General features: G+C 41.2%; 1 pseudogene across 1 annotated transcript; it reads right to left on the bottom strand.

Moving 5' to 3' along the window:
• Positions 1 to 11,338: 11,338 nt before the first annotated feature.
• LOC307054196 (TM2 domain-containing protein 1-like) lies at positions 11,339 to 11,951 on the bottom strand (annotated as a pseudogene). Its single transcript has one exon. The product of its transcript is annotated as a TM2 domain-containing protein 1-like (transcript).
• Between the last annotated feature and the right edge of the window lie 2,444 nt (positions 11,952 to 14,395).

The following is a 14,395-nucleotide window of genomic DNA, read 5'->3' as shown; positions in this document are numbered from 1 at the left end:
TCCTGGGGAGACACGGTTTCTCTCAACAAAGATAAAATACTTTTTTCTTGCCTTAGTATTGAGAAGATGTCCTTGGTCAGGCTTGTGCTTTCCCGTTTTCTCTTAAAGAACGTATGTGTTGAAACAGTAATACCGTTCTCAGGTCATATAATATGTATGTGCTGAAATGGTAATATTGTCTTCAGATGACATGACATTCAGATATACTACTGGTTCTAAATTAAAATGGTGAAAGCCATTGAATTTGAGAACATAATCCTAGTTTTTATCTAACAATGTTGGCAACCATTTACCAGTGGATTTTTTTAGAGTTCTATAAAGTGGGTGTTGATGGTACCCAAAGCAGGCATTAATAATCTTCACTGGAACAGAATGAATGGGAAGGAAGGAAGCTAAAACCTTTTGATATATTTGCAGTTTGATATAATTGCAGTTTAACGTGCTTTATTACATCCCCGGATTGACGTGCATAAGGCATAAGAAACCAGTCAATTTCAGTGAACAATCAACCAAATACCTAAAACCAGCTATTTACATTGTGTGTAGTTAATCACTGCTTGCCTGAATTTTTCACGTTCTAACCAGCTGTTCTGGCATTTTGTAGATACAGTCTGAATAATTCCATCTATATTCCATCAGTCCTAAATTAACATGACAAGTGTTTGTGTTTAGTAACATTTTCTAAAGTTGATAACTGTGTAAACAATTAGATGGTTCACCCTCACTTCCTAAAATACAGACATTTCCCAGTAGACCGTCCTGAGAACAGCAGTTTCTTCATTTCCAAAGGGCATTACAGAGACCACAGAACTAAACTGGCCACCTCTTTTTTTATTTCCAGGACCCACTTTTCAATATATCACTTAAGTGATACATGAATTTATTTTAAATGGCTTACCTCCATTTAAGTGCCTATCAAAAGAAATGGAAATGTCTGTTCTACTGTTATCAAAAACTTCCTGATAGCAATATTTTTATTTAATTGAAAAGAGAGAGAGAAAAAATCGAATCATGTCACAGACAGGTGGAAGGACACCGCAGGCAAGACTGTGTTTTCCAATGGCATCCAGGAAGATAATGAGTCCATGTCTATGGAAATTGATTCATTAATATTTCATTGAGGCAGCTTCAGAGCAATTCAAGAACCAGCTACCAGGAATTCAATCAGTAAATTCAATGAATTGTTGAGCTTAAAATAGCTGGGGGAGGGGGGGAAGATATACATATATTTGGCATGTGTGCATACTTATACATACTGATGTGACACGTATATGCACATGAATACAGGAATACATATTAAAACACAGCACATGTAAGAGACTGTCATTTCTAGGCTTAAACTCTGTCTCACCTGCTTATATTCTTTACTTAAGAAGAATTTCCAAATAAAACAAAAATCACTAGATTTAATATCACTCTCCTGCTCAGTACTTGATTGGAAAGCAAGTTAACAAAAATGTTAGCCGCAACTTGTTCACCGGTAATCACATATTTATCAATAGAGCCCCTTCAATCAATTGACAGCACATCAAGATGGCTCCTGAGAAACCATGCTGAGGCTGGAGGATAAAGGGGATCAACTATTTCATGGAGGAAGAGCTAATGGTTTGGGGCAGCGCAGCCAAGTTACCACGCGATATACACACTGAGAAGGGCCAGTTAGGGAAATACATTCAAATTATCACGTTGGCTAAGTAATTGGTCTTTGGGTGTCCCTAAACACCAACCTACAAATAATTTTATTTTCATTTTGGATCAATGTCTTCTAGCCCTTGTCTAACTAACCTGTATTGATGTCTTTTTAATTAAACCATGCGTGATATGCTCTCTCGGCAGTGGGGCATACTGAGTGTACATGCTAGGAATTCCAGATAAGGTAATTATGCTATTTGTCACTGTCATGATTAATGTGTGACAGCTGTTATGACAGCTGTGCCACTGTTTTGTCACAATACTCTGTTCATCCATAACAAAATTAGCTGTCGCACTCAAAGGTACACACTTGCTGCTATTTCTTTCTGAAGTCAACAATGAGAAAATCGAGGGGGAATATTACATGAACTCTGTGACAAACAGGAAAAACGACATCTTTATTTTTTTTCTTTAAATGATGATATAACCTGCCTGCATTGAAAATGCAGATAGCTCACCTCTAGCAAACAAGCTGTCACAAGGAGCCAATCCGCCACTAATCTAGCTAACAAGGTCTCAGTATGAGAGGGGTTTGCTTCATAATTTGAATCTGCCTTGTCAGGCAAGCCTTTTAGATGTTACCCAAATTAGCATTGGCTGGAACTGTTACTGCCTGTCAAGGTGGGAAACTGCAAATGCAGAGTGATAATAGGAAGTGGGAGACTGACTCACCCTTTCCTTTGGGCGTCAGTCAAGTGGAGCAAAATAGGCGGCTCTGCCTCCATCTCCCTCAAGACAGTCGTCCCTCCCTCCCTCCCTCCAAAGCCCTGCACCCTTAACTGGGAAAGATGCTTTCAGGAGCTGTCTCCAAACAGAGATGTAAATTGTCAGATGAAGGCAGTTATTAATGTTAACCAATATTGTTTCTTACAGAGCCCTAAGACTGGACTATAAAACCACAGAAGACACTGATGTGAAGAGACAGATGGCTACAATAATAGCGTTGTTATTCTATAGCTTTGGGTGAAGTGGATACTGCATATGTTCCATAAATTTAAAAGAAAAAAAGCTCACGGAGATGTCTATTCATAATGTAAAAGAAACACTGTGACATCAGACATGCTGAGTGCAAAAGAAAGAAAATATGTTGGATATGCATAACTAAGTGAATATGATATTTTCTCTCTCAAAAATTAAAGGGAGAACAGCTGTGGCTATTATTGTTTTTCAATAAATGATTAGTTTGATGTACTGATAATATATTTAAATTTGCCAATAACTTAACCAGCAAATATAATATACACTTTTAACAAGGATACTGTTTAAATCAGGCCCATCTGCACTGTCTCTCTTAAGCCTCTTCAAAAACAGCCCTGGAACAGAACACTGAATTGTTTCAAACAATTATAATGTTACAAAGGAACTGTTACCACCTGCTGCTGATTCTTGGCAGTCATCAGTCAATGAAGGATTTAATTAGAATATTTATCAACGATGACCAAAACTCCTTTTGATTTGTCTCTGATTTCTTCATGTGGGAAAAGTAAATTCTTTGAAATTCAAACAATGAAAAGATGCTAGGGATTTCGGGAGTGAAAGTCCCCTTAGCATATCCATCCCAGGGAGACCTTGCTGTTCATGGATTTATAAAGAATTGACTTCTCTGCAAATAAACTGGAGACCAGACTGCAGATGAGGAGGACCTGAGCTCATCTCCTCCTACAAGCACACCCAAATCACAACTAACAGCTGAACGACCACGGGTAAAAAAGACGGGAATCTACCGAAAAACGTATTCTACATCCAAAGGCATAAAGAAGAAATCACGAGATGGTAGGAGCTCATGATACAGTCAAATCCCATACCGCCCAGGTGGGCAACCCACAAACTGGAGAACAATTATATCGCAGAAGTTCTCCCACAGGAGAGAGACCTCCGAGCCCCATAGCAGGCTCCCCAGCCCAGGGCTTCAGCACTGGCAGGAGGAGTCCCCAGAGAATTTGGCTTTGAAGGCCAGTGGGGCTTGACTGCAGGAGCTGCACAGGACTGGGGGAAACAGAGAGGAGGGCACACAGAAGGTCCATGTGCACCGGGTCCCAGGGCAAAAGCAGTGACTCCATAGGAGCCTGGGCCAGACCTACCTGCTGGTCTTGGAGGGTCTCCTGGAGAGGCGAGGGGGCGGGGGTGACTGTGGCTCTGTCTGGGGTCATAAAAGCTGGTGGCAGAAGCAGGGACCTGCATCAGTTCTGGCTGGAGGCAGAGACAGATATTTTGGGTCTCTGGCACCGAGACCTGCCCCACTCAACAGCCTGTAACTGGGACACCTCAGGCCAAACAGCCAACAGAACAGGAACACAGCCCCACCCATCAGCAGACAGGCAGCCTAAAGGCTTCCTGACGCCATAGCCATCTTTAAATACGCCCCTTGACTTGGCCCTGCCCATCAGAGGGCCAAGACCCAGCTCCACCCACCAATTAGCAGGCATCAGCGCCTCCCACCAGGAAGCCTACACAGACCTCCAGACCAGGCCTCACCCACCAGGGGGCAAATACCAGAACGAATGAAACTAGGCTCCTGCAGCCTACAGAACTGACAAAGGTCAGAACCTACCCTGGGACCAGCTGGTCCCTGGGCCTTGGGTGGTGAGAGGAGAGTGTACTGCTGGGACACATAGGACATCCCCTACAGAGGGCCACTTCTCCAAGGTCATGAAACGTCTAAGCTATTACATACATAAAAATACAAACAGAAATTTAAACAAAATGACACGGCAAAGGAATGTTACTGACAAAGGAACAAGATAAAACCCCAGAAAAACAACTAAATGAAGTGGAGATAGCCAATCTACCTGAGAAAGAGTTCAGAGTAATGATCATAAAGATAATCCAAGAGCTCAGGAAAAGAATGGATGCACAGAGCGAGAGGTTACCAGAAGTTTTTAGCAAATTAGAAAAAGATGCTAAAAAATCTGGGAGCATGCTTAAATAGATTTCAAATCAACAACTAGGCTTTCAGTCAATTGCTCTGGTTGGTTTTCTGTGAGACAGGCATGTGAACCTTTGATGATTCCTTTCACTTTCACTTTCTACCTCAGTCAGAGGAGACAAAAACATTTGTTGCCTTATATTATTACCAAGCAAATAGCACTTAGCTACTAGATCACACAGGGGTTTTGGATGAAGGAAGTGATAGCCCCTTCCAGGTGATAAGTGTTCATGCATGAATGGTCATGTATTTATAGACAGCACCTGTGTTAACTTCATTTCCATTCACCCTGAGAACTCCCTGTTGAAAACTACCCATCTTCAAGATCCACCTCCAATGCCATCTCTTTCACAAAGCCTTAGATGAAATTTTGTCCCCATGTGCTCTTGCCTTTCCTTTTCTTGGAACTTCCATAGCACTTGCTGCTTGTTTATTTGTTTTAGTCACCAACTGTATTTGATTTGGGAAATGATTATTTGTGTGCTTTTCTTACCCATGGGCTCCAAAGACAGCAGGGAACACTTTTGCTGAATCTTTTAATTCCTCACAGAATCTAGGATACTATCTCACACACAGTAGGCCCTTTTGTTCGTATTTATGAAGTAAATCAATTATTGCATAACAAGGGACTTTCAAGATGGCAGAGGAGTAAGACGTGGAGATCACCTTCCTTCCCACAGATACATCAAAAATACATCTGCGGGGCTTCCCTGGTGGCGCAGTGGTTGAGAGTCCACCTGCCGATGCAGGGGACGCGGTTTCGTGCCCCGGTCCGGGAAGATCCCACATGCCGCGGAGCGGCTGGGCCCGTGAGCCATGGCCGCTGAGCCTGCACGTCCGGAGCCTGTGCTCCACAACGGGAGAGGCCACGGCAGTGAGAGGCCCGCGTACCGCAAAAAAAAAAAAAAAAAAAATACATCTGCATGTGGAACAACTCCTACAGAACACCTACTGAACACTGGCAGAAGACCTCAGACCTCCCAAAAGGCAAGAAACTCCCCACGTACATGGGTAGGGCAAAAGAGAAAAGGAAAAACAGAGACAAAGAATAGGGACGGGACCTGCACCTCGGGGAGGGAGCTGTGAAGAACAAAAAGTTCCCACACACTAGGAAGCCCCTTCACTGGCGGAGACGGTGGGTGGTGGGGGTGAAGCTTCGGAGCCACGGAGGAGAGCGCAGCAACAGGGTGCAGAGGGCAAAGCGGAGAGATTCCCGCACAGAGGATTGGTGCCAACCAGCACTCACCAGCCTGAGAGGCTTGTCTGCTCACCAGGGCAGGTGGGCGCTGGGAGCTGAGGCTTGGGCTTCGGAGGTCAGATCCCAGGGAGAGGACTGGGGTTGGCTTCGTGAACACAGCCTGAAGGGGCTAGTGCACCACGGCTAGCCGGGAGGGAGTCCGGGAAAAAGTCTGGACCTGCCAAAGAGGCAAGAGACCATAGTTTCCAGGTGCGTGAGGAGAAGGGACTCAGAGCACTGCCTAAACGAGCTCCAGAGACGGGCGTGAGCCGCGGCTATCAGCGCAGACACCAGAGATGGGCATGAGATGCTAAGGCTGCTGCTGAAGCCACCAAGAAGCCTGTGTGCAAGCACAGGTCACTATCTACACCTCCCCTCCCGGAAGCCTGTGCAGCCCGCCACTGCCAGGGTCCCGGGATCCAGGGACAACTTCCCTGGGAAAACGCACAGGGCGCCTCAGGCTGGTGCAACGTCACGTTGGCCTCTGCCGCCGCAGGCTTGCCCTGCACTCCGTATCCCTCCCTCCCCCTGGCATGAGTGAGCCAGAGCCCCCGAGCACCTGCTCCTTTAACCCCATCCCGTTTCAGCGAAGAACAGACGCCCTCAGGCGACCTACACGCAGAGGCGGGGCCAAATCCAAAGCTGAACCCCGGGAGCTGTGCGAACAAAGAAGAGAAAGGGAAATCTCTCCCAGCAGCCTCAGGAGCAGCAGATTAAATCTCCACAATCAACTTGATGTACCCTGCATCTGTGGAACACCTGAATAGACAACAAATCATCCCAAAATTGAGGTGGTGGACTTTGGGAGCAACTGTAGACTTGGGGTTTGCTTTCTGCATCCAATGTTTCTGGTTTATGTTTATCTTAGTTTAGTATTTAGAGCTTATTGCCATTGATAGACTTGTTTATTGATTTGGTTACTCTCTTCCTTTTTTCTTTAATATATATATTTTTTCCTTTTTCTCTTTTTGTGAGTATGTATGTGCATGCTTCTTTGTGTTAATTTTCTGTATAGATTTGCTTTTACCATTTGTCCTAGGGTTCTGTCTTTGTGTGTGTGTGTGTGTGTGTGTGTGTGTGTAGTTTTTAGCGCCTATTATCAATGATGGATTTGTTTTTTGGTTTGGTTATTCTTTCTTTATTATTATTATTTTTAATAATTTCTTTAAAATTTATACTTTAATAGCTTTATTTTATTTTATTTATTTATTTTTTCTTTCTCTCCTTTTTTTTTTCTCCCTTTACTTCTGAGCCTGACAGGGTCTTGGTGCTTAGGCCGGGTGTCAGGCCTGAGCTTCTGAGGTGGGAGAGCCGATTTCAGGACACTGGTCCACCAGAGACCTTCCAGCCCCATGTAATATCAAATGGCAAAAGCTTTCACAGAGATCTCCATCTCAACGCTAAGACCCAGCTCCACTCAACCACCAGCAAGCTACAGTGCTGGACACCCTATGCCAAACAGCTAGCAAGACAGGAACAAAATCCCACTCATTAGCAGAGAAGCTGCCTAAAATCATAATACGTTCACACACACCCCAAAAAACACCATCAGACATGGTCCTGCCCAACAGAAAGACAAGATCCAGCCTCATCCACCAGAACACAGGCACCAGTCCCCTGCACCAGGAAGCCTACACAACCCACTGAACCAATCTTAGCCACTGGGGGCAGACAACAAAAACAACGGGAAATACAAACCAGCAGCCTGCGAAAAGGAGACTCCAAACACAGTAAGTTAAGCAAAATGAGAAGACAGAAAAATACACAGCAGATGAAGGAGCAAGGTAAAAACCCACCAGACCAAACAAATGAAGAGGAAATAAGCAGTCTACTTGAAAAAGAATTCAGAGTAATGACAGTAAAGATGATCCAAATCATCAATGCAACAGTATAAAAAGCCCAGAGATATACCCACACACATATGCTCACCTTATCTTTGATAAAGGAGGCAAGAATATACAATGGAGAAAAGACAGCCTCTTCAATAAGTGGTGCTGGGAAAACTGGACAGCTACATGTAAAAGAATGAAATTAGAATACTCCCTAACACCATACACAAAAATAAACTCAAAATGGATTAAAGACCTAAATGTAGGGCCAGACACTCTAAAACTCTTAAAGGAAAACATAGGCAGAACACCCTATGACATAAATCACAGCAAGATCCTTTTGACCCACCTCCTAGAGAAATGGAAATAAAAACAAAAATAAACAAATGGAACCTAATGAAACGTAAAAGCTTTTGCACAGGAAAGGAAACTATAAACAAGACGAAAATACAACCCTCAGAATGGGAGAAAATATTTGCAAACGAAGCAACTGACAAAGGATTCATCTCCAAAATATACAAGCAGCTCATGCAGCTCAATATCAAAAAAACAACCCAATCCAAAAATGGGCAGAAGACCTAAGCAGACATTTCTCCAAAGAAGATATACAGATTGCCAACAAACACATGAAAGAATGCTCAACATCACTCATCATTAGAGGAATGCAAATCAAACTACAATGAGGTATCACCTCACACCAATCAGAATGGCCATCATCAAAAACTCTACAAACAATAAATGCTGGAGAGTGTGTGGAGAAAAGGGATCCCTCTTGCACTGTTGGTGGGAATGTAAATTGATACAGCCACTATGGAGAACAGTATGGAGGTTCCTCAAAAAACTAAAAATAGAACTCCCATACGACCCAGCAATCCCACTGCTGGGCATATACCCTGAGAAAACCAAAATTCAAAAAGAGTCTTGTACCACAATGTTCATTGCAGCAATATTTACAATAGCCAGGACATGGAAGCAACCTAAGTGTCCACTGACAGATGAATGGATCAAGAAGATGTAGCACATATATACAATGGAATATTACTCAGCCATAAAAGGAAACGAAATTGACTTATTTGCAGTGAGGTGGATGGACCTAGAGACTGTCATACAGAGTGAAGTAAGTCAGAAAGAGAAAAACAAATACCATATGCTAACACATATATATGGAATCTAAAAAAAAAATAATGGTTCTGAAGAACCTAGGGGCAGGACAGGAATAAAGATGCAGATGTAGAGAATGGACTTGAGGACACAGGGAGGGGGAAGGGTAAGCTGGGACGAAGTGAGGGAGTAGCATTGACATATATACACTACCAAATGTAAAATAGATACCTAGTGGGAAGCAGCTGCATAGCACAGGGAGATCAGCTCAGTGCTTTGTGTCCCCCTAGAGGGGTGGGATAGGGAGGGTGGGAGGGAGACGCAAGAAGGAGGGGATATGGGGATATATGTATACATATAGCTGAATCACTTTGTTATACAGCAGAAACTAACACCATTGTAAAGCAATTATACTCCAATAAAGATGTTAAAAAAATAGTCATTCACATGTCATTCATAATTATGACTTTATAGTTGGGGTAAATCAATAGCACCTTAAAAATAAATATTAAAATAAATTGTTAAATCAGTTAAATTATTGCATAACTGAATGCTGAAGAGGGTGTTTGTGTATTGTAGTATCTGTATTCAAGTGATATTAAAGAATGTAGGACCTATTTAATGTGTGTAACTTTTTATAAGTGAACATGAAATATTTAAACAGACAGAACTCCCAAGTGATACCAAACAGACCAATTTTAACATCAACTGCTATACCCAGGAGTGATGTCAGATTAATGGGACACCTGAAATAACCATCATAAAAAGCTCCTAATTAAAAGGGGGTATTCCAGCTGTAGAGATAACTTGATCTTTTCTAATGCCAGGGAGGTCTAGAAAGCACCTCTCTATGTAGCTGAAAAGGCATCCATACATTCATAGGTAGTAACAAACAGGACACAGTTTTTGCAGGAGTTTTGTGGGAGGCAGTTTTTACAGAAGGCAATTATTCTAGAGGATAATTGCACTTCCAGTGTTCCACAGGTCTGTGAAATTAGCAATCAAGCATAGAAATAGCTAGAACAATAGAAATAGAGTAGATGGGTTGTGTGGAGCAATGGCAAGCTAAAACTTAGAACTCTACAATTAGGAGATAAACTCTAGCACCAGGAACCTAAAACACCAGGCTGAGATGGGGGATGGGGGATGGGGTGGGGTGAGATGTAGGAAGGTCCAAAGGTGATGCATAATTAGCAACAGGTAGGAAGAAGAGGACCCAACTCAAAATTGGTCTGATTCTAGACAGAATTCTCCCTAGTTAGGGAGAATTAATAAGTGCCAGCACCCAATAGAGTTTTACTTGAACTTAATCTTTAATTTTGTTCGTTTTAGTTAACTGTTCAGTAACCTGACCATTTTATCTCATTGTGAGGGCTCCATTTCTTTAGAGGTATAATTTAACAATTATTATTTAAAGGCATAATGACTGATATTAATAATGGAGAGGAGGCACCAAATCAGTAAACTGAACTGATGGCTTCTGGGACCTTGACAGTGTGGTATCACATTAGCTACTGTATAATGCCTTTTCCTCTTATGTATAGCAGCCCATACACTTGTGCCCAGAGAATTAATCTGATGGGTTCCTCACTGATCCAAGGACAGAAGAGGATTTTTGACTGGCACCCTTTTCCTCAGGTTCCAGTTCTAAGTTACAGATAGGACACCTCCATGATCAGTTAATCTAATTAAACAGTGGAAAACTTTGCTAACTCTACCAAAACTCACATACCACTAATTTACCCTCATCCTCAACAAGAAAAGATGATTCACAAACCATTATCCTATGAAAGCCTTTTTATAAAGCTTTGTTAAGATCAGATGGTGTCTTGGTAACAGTACAGAATCAGTTAAAATTGTGGGGCAAAGACTAAAAATAAGACTAAAAGGCTAAACTGAATAGGCAACTCTGTTGCCTGTCTTGGGGTATGCTGCCATTTCATCCCTCAAATAATGAAATTGTTCTTGAAAGCCACTCTTCTAATACATAACATGCTGACCTTTTTAACACTTCTAATAAAGCCTCCAGTTCTGGGGACCTTGTTTCCACTTGATAATGAGAGTGCTCTCTTCTTACCCTCAGAGCAATAATACGTTCGGTCCACCACCTAGCCCAGTAGTTCTCAGACTTCCCTGCACTTTGGAATAATCTAGAGAGCTTTAAAAAATACTGATGTGTAGATCCCACCTCCAGATTTTTTTTTTTTTTTAGTAAGTCATACTTTTATTTTTCAGAAGCGAAAAAGACAAGTGGCAACTTGCCTTTGGAAAAGACATTAATATCAGAGTAATAAGTTATCTATCTCATAGAGACAGTAGCCGAAGAAAGACTCTATTATCATATAAATCTCAAAGAAAGTTCTATTAAATACATCTCAGAATCATATGTTTTTAACTAAAACAACAAAACAAAAACATCAGCAACAACAAAAAAATTAAATAGAATCCATAAAGTGGTATGTGAAGGAGGAAAAAGGAAAATCTGGAAATCTACATACTGAGAGTTCTCTATTAAAATCAAGGAGGCCCAAATCTGTTCCTCTTAAACAATATTCATGGATATAACTGCACTTTTCTAAATTTCTCATTGGTAATACTCAGTCTTGTAAGTCTGGTTCCATAATAATCTATAATGTAACTACTTCTATCTGAACGTCCAACAATCTGAATTGAAATAAGAATGAAATCAATGGGGCTCCCAATTCCACAAAATCCTACAGTGCAAAACTTTAACAAACCCAAGGCAGGGTGTCCAAGGTAAAATCTATCTGCTCCATCCAACAAAAAAGAGACAGTGCAACCGCCACCTTGTATGAATAGCCATTTACATTTTGGCAAGATATGGGCTTGAGAAAACCAATTTTGTTTCCAGTAAAATGTGTTTCATTGCCACCAAAATCCTTACAAGTCATGTTAGGTGCTGGAAAACATGGGACATGAGCTGTGTAGTTTGTACAGTTAACTGGTTCTTGTGTAGCATCATTTATTTTTGGATCCTTACAAATATATTGTCCCACTTTGAGGTTCTCGCATGTAAGTGTCTCCTCGCCGCTGCCATGGCAGCTCCCCAAGGTCCCATGGTTACTGATGCAAACCACAGAACACCCAGGAGCCCAGCGGCAGCAGTCTCAGAAGCAAACGGCCCAGAGGGCCAAGTGGCCGCCATGCTGGGCACCGGCGTGTCCCCCATAACTTACCTGCAGATATTCTGATTTGATTGGTCTGCTATGTACATTGGGCACTGGGATTTCTAGAAGTTCCATAGGGAATTCTAACTTACAGCCAAGGTCGAAAACCATTCCTAAAGCTGAATGCCTCTTTACCATTCGTGTTCATACAAACCATTTGAAGATTTTGTTAAAATACAGATTTTGATTCAGTGAGGTTGGGGTGGAGCCTGGTACTCTGCATTTCCAACAAGCTTCTAGGTGATGCTGATACTCCTGATCTACAGATGACACTTGAATAGCAGGGATCTGGATTATTCTCACTCCCACAAAAAAATGTCTATGTTGTTGCCAGCATCTGGGATTCATGGTGATGACTAAATGGAATGTTTATGGTCATAGTCAAACATTCTTTTCAAATTATACCCCAACTGAATCTGAGCACCCATAGTTATGGGCATGATTAAAGGACAGGAAGTGGGGGGGGAGAGTACCTTAACAATAAAGATATGTAGATTTGCACTTATATTCATGTTCCACTCATCAGAAATGGTTTGCTTTCATAATGAGTTATTTCTTTTTTGAATTCAGTTAGAAACACAGATTCTTTCCCCACACGTATGCAGGACACTATGACAAATTTATCATGATTTTATTTGACTTGCAAGTCAAATAAAATTTTAACAATACTGTTAAGATTTTCAGTTTTGTTCAAAATTTAACAATACTGTTAATGTTTTCAGTATTATGTGACCGTTTTATTGTATTATAAAGCAGAAAATTAACCTGACAGTGTATTGGTATGGATTTTTGGGACAATCCCATCTGAGAGGCAGGTTCTTTCAAGTAAGTACTATCTGGAAATAAGATATTCTTCCTTTGATCACCATATTTCTCTAAAATATTTGAAGTCTATATGCCTTAAATATAAAGCTGGCAATGCAACTAAACTTTCAAAAAATGCCCATTGATAAATTTCGGCATGGCCCTGCTGAAATTTCAGAATTAAGTGAATTTCAAAGAGATGAGATTTTAATCGATATAAGTTTTGTAAATTTTTTTTTTTTTTTTTTGCATAAGGAGGATGAGGAAATGTGCTCATCTGGTCACCACTTCACAGAAGAATAAAAAGAAATGTCTTCCACACTTTCATACCACCCCTATACTAGCATTACCCTTCCTCTAGAGCCCCATGGGCCAAATCTGGTTCACTGCCTGCTTTTGTACCACCCACAAGCTAAAAATGGCTTTTGCATTTTTAAATCGTGGGAAAAAAAATCAAAAGAAAAATAATATTTCATGATGTGAAAGTTATATAAAATTCAAATTTCAGTGTCCATAAATGAAGTTTTATTGGGACATAGCCATGCTTATTTGTTTATGTGTTGTCCAAGGCTGTTTTGTACTACAATAGCAGAGTTGAATATTTGGGACAGAGACCATGTGACTCACTAAGTCTAAAATATTTTTTTATCTGGCTCTTTACAGAAAAAGTTTGTTGATTCCTGCTCCAGAGATATACTCACTTTTCTTCATTCTTACTTGAAATTGAAGACGTGCTTTGTTTTGCAGATTATATCGGGTTTGCAAATGTTGATGCTTTATAGTTGTGTGCCCATGCACGTGTGCGTGCACATGTAAACACACACACACACACACACTCACTCACTCTAATTTTGTCTCCTTTAATTCTGCCTTCTCACTTCTGCTCTGACAACCAGGAAGTCTGAGCAGTATCTGCTTCAGAACCAACTCTATTTGCTTTTCCTGGCCACAAGAATGGAGTTCTTAAAGAAGGGAACCAAAGCTTGAAAGCAAAGAGAATCACCTTATCCTATTTCATGCTGCCTATTCTGGCCCAGCTCCTAGAAGCTGGGGTCTCTAACATATGCTACAACTTTTCTCCCAGGCTTCTGTGTGGAGAGCATTCCAAAAGGGAACAGACCTTTCTCTTGTTGCAATTTTCTTTCAAGAAGCCTTGTGGCCAGAAAATAGAAGAGAAAACGTTAAAATCTCTGAGCACAAATGAGAGCGTTGGGATAATCTGTCAAGTCTACAGAAAGGATTTTCGTGTTTTTTTTTTTAATTTAAATAAAAAGCAGCCAGATTACTAGCCTTGATAAAGAACAAGAATTTCTATTTTCCTTTCCTCTAGGAAATGGCAGTATAAAAATAACCTCTGGACATGCATAAAGGAAAAGGGGAGAGAAAAAAGAAAGGGAAGAAATGTCTCAAGCTTTCATGTTATTTGTAAGAGTTTGTAGGTGGAGATATACTGATAACGTATATGTTAAAGGTGCTGAGTTTCAAAAGGACATTCACTTCTTTTACAGAGATACTCTGGAACTATGATTGAATGACTCAGGAGAGAAAGACATAAAGGTGCCAAGACTGGCACCTTCAACAGCAGCGTGGAGAGGTGGTAGAAGGAGAGTGAAAACCC

The sequence above is a fragment of the Hyperoodon ampullatus genome, assembly GCF_949752795.1.
Source record: "Hyperoodon ampullatus genome assembly, chromosome: 6".
In the NCBI taxonomy this organism is placed as follows: Eukaryota; Metazoa; Chordata; class Mammalia; order Artiodactyla; family Ziphiidae; genus Hyperoodon; species Hyperoodon ampullatus.
The sequence above is the reverse complement of the archived record's forward strand: the minus strand, read 5'-3'. Positions and strand labels throughout refer to the sequence as shown.